Source organism: Glycine soja, chromosome 7, assembly GCF_004193775.1.
Source record: "Glycine soja cultivar W05 chromosome 7, ASM419377v2, whole genome shotgun sequence".
NCBI classification, from domain to species: domain Eukaryota; kingdom Viridiplantae; phylum Streptophyta; class Magnoliopsida; order Fabales; family Fabaceae; genus Glycine; species Glycine soja.
In genome coordinates this window covers 40585940-40593182 of record NC_041008.1, presented here as the reverse complement: position 1 = coordinate 40593182, position 7243 = coordinate 40585940, and positions in this window count along the sequence as shown.

The window sequence follows — 7243 nt, the reverse complement described above, 5'->3', positions numbered from 1 at the left end:
CACTTTGTATTAATAACACCCTAAAAAATCTCTCTATTGTGGCAATGAAAAAAAGTTTTATATATATATATATATATATATATATATATATATATATGATCTACTTACAATTTTCCACAAATGTAAATATGTAAAATATAGTCATTTCTCTATATTTATTTTTTGTTCTTTTAAAGTAACTTTTTTCGGTCTCCCTTAATTATATTAATGACTTTTTTATTTTCTTTATTTTTTTTACTTTTTTATATCACGTGCATTTTTATGAGAAATATTTATTTAAATTAGAACAGTCTAGAGAAGACTATTTATAAGATTAAAGTGTGTTTTTCACACTAATCCAATTTTATAAGAATATAAATAAGAAATATTCGGTGAAATTAAACTCATATATTTTAAATAATTAATGTCTTAAGTTTAAATTTTATAGATAAAAAAATATAATTAAGACAAATAATTTTAGATAATCAATCAAATTTTTGACACAGAATTATTAACAAAATTAATACATATTTCACAAATGTAGAAAGTAAAAAAAATCCATAGTAAAATTATATCTCTCCGCAAGAAATTTATTCATACTAATTTAAATCTGAAACTTAATTTACTTTATAAAAAATAAACACTAAAACTTAGGTATATCACGAAGAAAACCCATTAAAACTTTTCTGATCAAGATTCGGATGACATGATTGTTGATGTTACCTAGAACATCAGTTTTAACACACACACAGATACATACATAATTTGTTTTGGGAGGGGCAGGGGAATGTACCTGCTATGATAATCATGTATATAAGCATCGTCATCTAGTTGTCCTTTTCTAGAAGTAAATGAGAAGTACATTGCAGTTTGGTAGCATATATGCTACCTTAACTTGTGATTCAAATGAAAAGGTACACAAAAATGCATTGAAGAAAATTGTGAACCACAATGAATCCTGAAACACAAGGAATACAAGCTAATGCTAGCTAGTGAGAAAGCTCTAGATTTTTTTGTTTCACTTTTCCTTGAAAACCATATCCAACAATGAATCTATTACTGGTTTATTCATTGCCTATTATTTGGACACTGAACAGGGTTGTTGATAATTTATTTATTTATTTATTTTATCTAAGAAGGAGCAGAAAAAGTTGATTATATTTTTTTATCATCTAGACTTAGATAATTCTAGCTATTCTCACTGGTCGTTCAGTTGAAGCAATATAACAAACAAGCCAATTCCATTTCCAATTTCTCCTTGGTCTTCAAAGGAGTAGTAACAGAATGTAGGTCTTCAAAGTCCATTTAATTAGATTGCTGAAAATACCTAAGAGTTTGTTTGAATAAATAATTTTAATTGAGGAAAGTAATTTATCAGAGAATTTAAATTTCTTTAATCTAAAATTCATTGGTTGGATATTTTTTTATGAAAAATTTAAGTTATTGGAATTTTAAAACAGGATTTTAAATAACTAAAAATGTGAAATTTTAATTTGCTTCTAAAAGGTGAGAAATTAAAATTCTCTTCTTAATAGAAGAACCTTCCAAAATGTTTTGTGTATTTCCTTTATAACATTCATTTTCTCTTCCACATAAAAGTTTTCGAAATTCCGTTTTCGAACTCACGACTCTTTCCTCATGCAGATGATCATATTCTTCAAGAAACACCGTCTGAGCTCACATAGCATTGATCAGGTGTAGGTGTAGGGGGACAAGTAGAACTGCACGCGTCAGTCAGGGGAGCAACCATCGTTGCCTATCACGTGGTGGAGGTGCTCGCAGACACGGAGGACCTAGACCATGCATTATGTCATTGACTGAATGTTGTGGTAAGATATGGTGATATACGCCGTCGTATATTCTTCTCTTTGGAAGCACACCAATCATATCTTCTCTTCTTTATGTATTCATTTTCTTTCACGCTCACAATTTTAATTTTTTTTATCCAAACACAAAATTTATTATCATGTTTATTAGTGGTACGGAATATATATAATAAATGTTTATTTATTATATATTTAATTATATAAATATAAACATTTATTTTATGCAATTAATCTACAAACTAACATACTAAAAACGATCTTTCTCTACCTAAAGGGAATAAAAAAAGTTTGAGTTAATCTGTAGGATATATGGCACGTACGTTGCACAAAGTAAGAAAAAAAATCTTCTTAATTAGTTTTTTTAAGAAAAGAAAAAAAATCTTCTTAATAAGTTTAAATAAACATAAAAAGTTGGATATATTTTAAAAAATAAGAACCACAATATCTGCCTTAACTAGGCCAGTGCAAAAAAAAAAAAAACGCATCCTAACAAAACCGACCCAAAGCTTTCTAGTCGGTGTGGGTCATCCAGTTATGGGGCTAACAATTAACATATTTAATGACAAAAAGTATGCAATTTATAATTAAGAATATAGATAACACATCATGACAGTAATTTACATATAGTATTGATTTTGTTTTATGATTACTTAGTAGATGAAAAATAATTTATTTTTACGTATCACTTATAACTTATCTAAGAGAAGAATATATTAATCATATTCATATTTTTATAATCTTTTAGCATAGTTATTTACTAGAACTGATATACATATAAAAATAAATAAATTTGGATTGAAAATACGTAAAATAAAAAAATAAAGATAAATTAAATGGATGCAACTTAAATTTTATATTTTGAAGTGAGTCAAATTTAAAATTTTAATTTAACTCGACTAAATAAACTTAGATATTAAGTTTGAAACATATATTTTAGGCAAGTCTTGAGCTTCAAATAATTTCTACGTCTCTCTCAGATCGTTTAAATTCGTATGCCATGCATTTATAGAGTATACGTACTGAATATATTGGCTCCACTCGTTTAAATTCGTATATATAACTAAGCATTAGGGTATACCTCATTGCATTAGTTGTACTTTTCATTCACAAAATAAAAATTACTAAATATATATGGGAGACGGGACCCAATCACGTGAAAGTCTTGAAAGATGTAGCCTACCAAAGGGAATCATATTATATAGATTCCCCTATTAAAAATGCTTGGAACTTGATTCTTTAGAAGGAAATTTTTTTTGGCTAAGGAGATAGCTAGTGTGTAATATAAGTTGGAGATCTTTCTCTTAATTTTCAAATAATGCAAATAACACATCAATCAAACAAGTGTACCTCAAAATATGTCATCATCTTTTTCATGTTTCCCATCATTGAAAAAATGAAATTGTTAACTTCTTTTTGAAAAAAAATCATTTTCTTTTTCTATTTTCTAATTTTTTTTATTTAGCCGGCCAAAATCGGATATTCACAACCTAACATTGTTTATTCTTATATAGGAATTGAAAAAAAAAATTCATTCTCACAATATTTAAAATATTATTATGTGCAAATATCAAGGACTAAAACTATTTTAAATCCAGGGTAATTATACAATAGAAAAACAAAGTCTATTTTGTTTACCTTCAACATTGAGTGGAGATATACAATTTGTTCATATAAAGAATTTTATAATTCTGAAAAAAAAAATAAGTTGGAAAAAGGGTAAAATTGAAAAATCGGTAAAAAAAAAAAAATAATCAAGAAGGTTTGGGGAGGTTGAAAACATATAAAGAGGACAATTTTTTTTTAGTGTGTGGATTCAGAAAAGCTCAGGTTATGTGATGGGATCTCAGATGGACACAAATTAATTTAATTAGATGGGCAAAAGTTTGACCGAGAGAAAGCTTCTCAAGATTCTCTCCTAGGATTTTCAGTTCCATGCACTCGGTGTTTTTTTATTTTTGGTTAGGGGTGATTAGGAGTCGATTTAGTTTGAATTTAGGGAAAAATAAAATCATAAGCAATTAATTTTAATTGATTTGAATTTGAATTTTTTTGTTGTTTAATATGAATCAAATTAACGTGAAAATGAACAAGTTGGTTCGACATCGGATATCTAATCAATTTTTTTAAAATAATTTTGAAAAAAATAAAAATAACATGATTTTATTCTAATTTTGAAAAAAATAAAAATAAGCATGGTCGAACTCAACTTTCCTAAATAACTATTGTAAGTTTTTTCTTTCCTTTTAACTTATTGCTTTAATTTTCGTTTTGTATAAGTTATTGCACATCTTATGATTATTGATTAATTTTAATTTATATTAACTTTTAAAATATGTATTTATTTACTCTTTATATATGGTCCCGTCGTAAAAATTAAGCTAGCTCCGCTCTTATATATGATTATGTTGAGTTTAAATATGATTTTTAAGACTAATTATAGTTTGAGTAAAAGTGTAAAAACTATTTTTATATATCAAAATGTGATTTATAAAATTTTAATATAAAATATTAATATATGTTGGTTCAAATAAAAGATTCAAATATATAATATATTTAAGCGTCTCTTATGTATATATACTGTTTAGAGGGGGTACGTACACTTGATGTGCTACCTCAAGGCATCCCTCTCTTATCGATTAATTAAGCTTTTAGTTCCTTAAATTTGTAAATTTTAATTTTTAGTTTTTCTATTTTTTTATAATTTTTAGTTTTTTATTAATTATTTTGTCAAAATTTAGTCTCTCTAATTTTTTTGTCTATTTTTATTCCTTCGTTTCTTTTTAGGCTCAAAACTAGTCATTATTTTATCCATTTTTAGTCTCTCTTTTATTTTATATTTGAAACTAATTTTAAAAAATAAAAATAGATGAGAGACTAAAAATGGGTAAAAAAATTGAGAGACTAAAAATGGTGATGAAAAATTAATGATAGACTAAAAATATAATTAACACCTTTCTTATTTACAAAGTCAAATAATACTTTAAAAAATAGACTTAAATAATTTTTTTAATTCTTACAATTTAGCACTTTTTTGCTTTTCAAATTTTTAGTCCTTAATTTTTTTTTGTTTTTCTTCCTTAAGTGATTTAGATATCATTTTAAACTGAAAAAAAATGTTATCTAAATCATTTTAAGAATGAAAAATAAAATAAACATAATTAAAGACTTGACAATTGTAAATAAATGTGATAATTATACATTTGATTATTCAACTATCATTATTTTATAAATCTTATCATTTATTCTTTTTTACATATTTTATCATTATATTTTTTATTCTTCTGTATTTTATCATTATATTTTTTTCTCAAGTCGATAACAAAATATGCAAAAGTTGGTGACTAAATGATGTGTTTTTGTAGGAATATGCCAATATTTAATTTATACATTTAACGTGTCAATAAAATGTGCAAAATATAATTGTAAATAAAATGCGTAAAAGAAAAACTTAGGTGATAAAAGTTTGTAAGATAATAATAGTTAAGTGATAAAATATGTAATTAAACCTATTTTAAACTAATTTCTAATTATAACTTGTTAATTTACTCCAACTAAAAAAGTAAGTATATGAATACGTTAACAAATTTTTGTAAGATTTTCTAACCTAAAACCCAAATTGAAATTTGTAATATACAAACTATAATCCTCATCTCATAACTTTTAGGTAAAATTTATCCGACAACAAACAAATCAAGTCCATCATACTTTAACTAGGACGTCTAGATCTTTTGTTAGTCCTCATGTTTTTAATTACATCCCTTCAATCCCTCGTTATTTTGTCTATCATTATGAATGTAATAATACGAGTTTATCTCTTGAAAAAAGAAAAGCCATAACCCTATGTATAATATGCAAACTATTGCAACATTAATTCTATAAATTTTCATAAAAACTAGTAGTGTTGATATTTTATTAAATAAATTCAATCGAATGAATAATATTTTTTTAAATACAAGCAAATGTAGATGTTATATATATATATATATATATATATATATATATATATATATATTACAGGTATCTCTTTTTTTCTTTTTAATGTAATCCTTCGGACAGTAAATATAAGTTTCTCTTTCCGTAGAAATTAAATTTAAACATTAATTCACTATATATGTTTTAACTAGGCTCAACCCACTCCCATTGGTTGGATGTATGTATGGTATGTTTCGTATAATTATGACGGAGATATTACAATATTATATAACCTTTTTAACTTAATAATTAAATGATTGGCCCCTGCATATAGGTCCCTCACAGCAACTAAAGGCGCTCCTTCGTAAAGATAGGCCAACCCTGTTTTTTTAGTGAAATAAAAATAAAACAAGCAGTGTCCAAATCCAAACGTCAAAATCCATTTTAAAAGTTCTGAAAATTTTCTTTAATTGTTATGGAGAAAAGTGAGACTGAAAGTAATGTTTCATCTTTTTTTAAGTATACAGGGCCATAGAATGTGAAATATCGTCAAAATCATACACACAGTCATTTATCATAGCATATTTTCTAGAATAAAGAAATATCAGCAATAGAGTTTTATAAACATAAGTAAATTTTATACATGTTACAAAAAAAGTTAATATAAATATTTTTAAAGTTAAATTAATTTATAAGTTTCTCAAATATTTTACGATTTTTAATTAGGTATCTGAACTATTTATTGTTCAATAGGGACTCTAACAAGATCACTTATTTTGTGAAAGAATTGAGTATCTCTTGTATTCTTAGTAATAATATTGGTTTGGTTATAATAAAAAAGAAGTCTTTTTATGGCTTGTCCTAGCTTTTTAAAAGTCTATTTTTTAGTAATATATATTTTTTGTTAATCAAAGATATTTTTTAATCAAAAGTCAGAATCATTTCTTCAAAATATTAAAATTCATTTAAAAAGATAAGTTCTCCCAACAAATATTTTAAATATACAAACATATTTGAAATAATTAATAATGGGTTTTGTTTTTTATGGCTCGAAAAGGTTTCAACAAAGGTCTTCACTAGAGCTCTCAAACCAGATTGCACATCCTAACCCAAGTTTTTCAGGTTGCAAATTTGATTGTTCGACCTAGCTCTATCTCAAGCCCATAGTTCAACTTAATCCTAATTAAAAAAATAAACATGATTAATATTTTAAACCTAAGAAATATATATAGATTTATATAAAATAATTGAAATAGTTAACTAAGTTATCTATTGTAAAAAAAAAAAAACTAATTCGAGCCAAATAGTCTTGATTTTTTTTTTCCAACCTAAAATTAGAAGCTCAACTTTTGCACCTATTAACCTAAAGGCACACAGCAAACATTTTTTGGCCTAAATTTTAGTAGCCCAACATAATCTTAGGGTGGGGTTTGGCAAAGGAAAAGAAAATGAAAAATATTTGAATTAAAATAGCGTGATAAATGAATGAAACCCACACATATTCTTAAAAAATTTCTTTTCTTTCT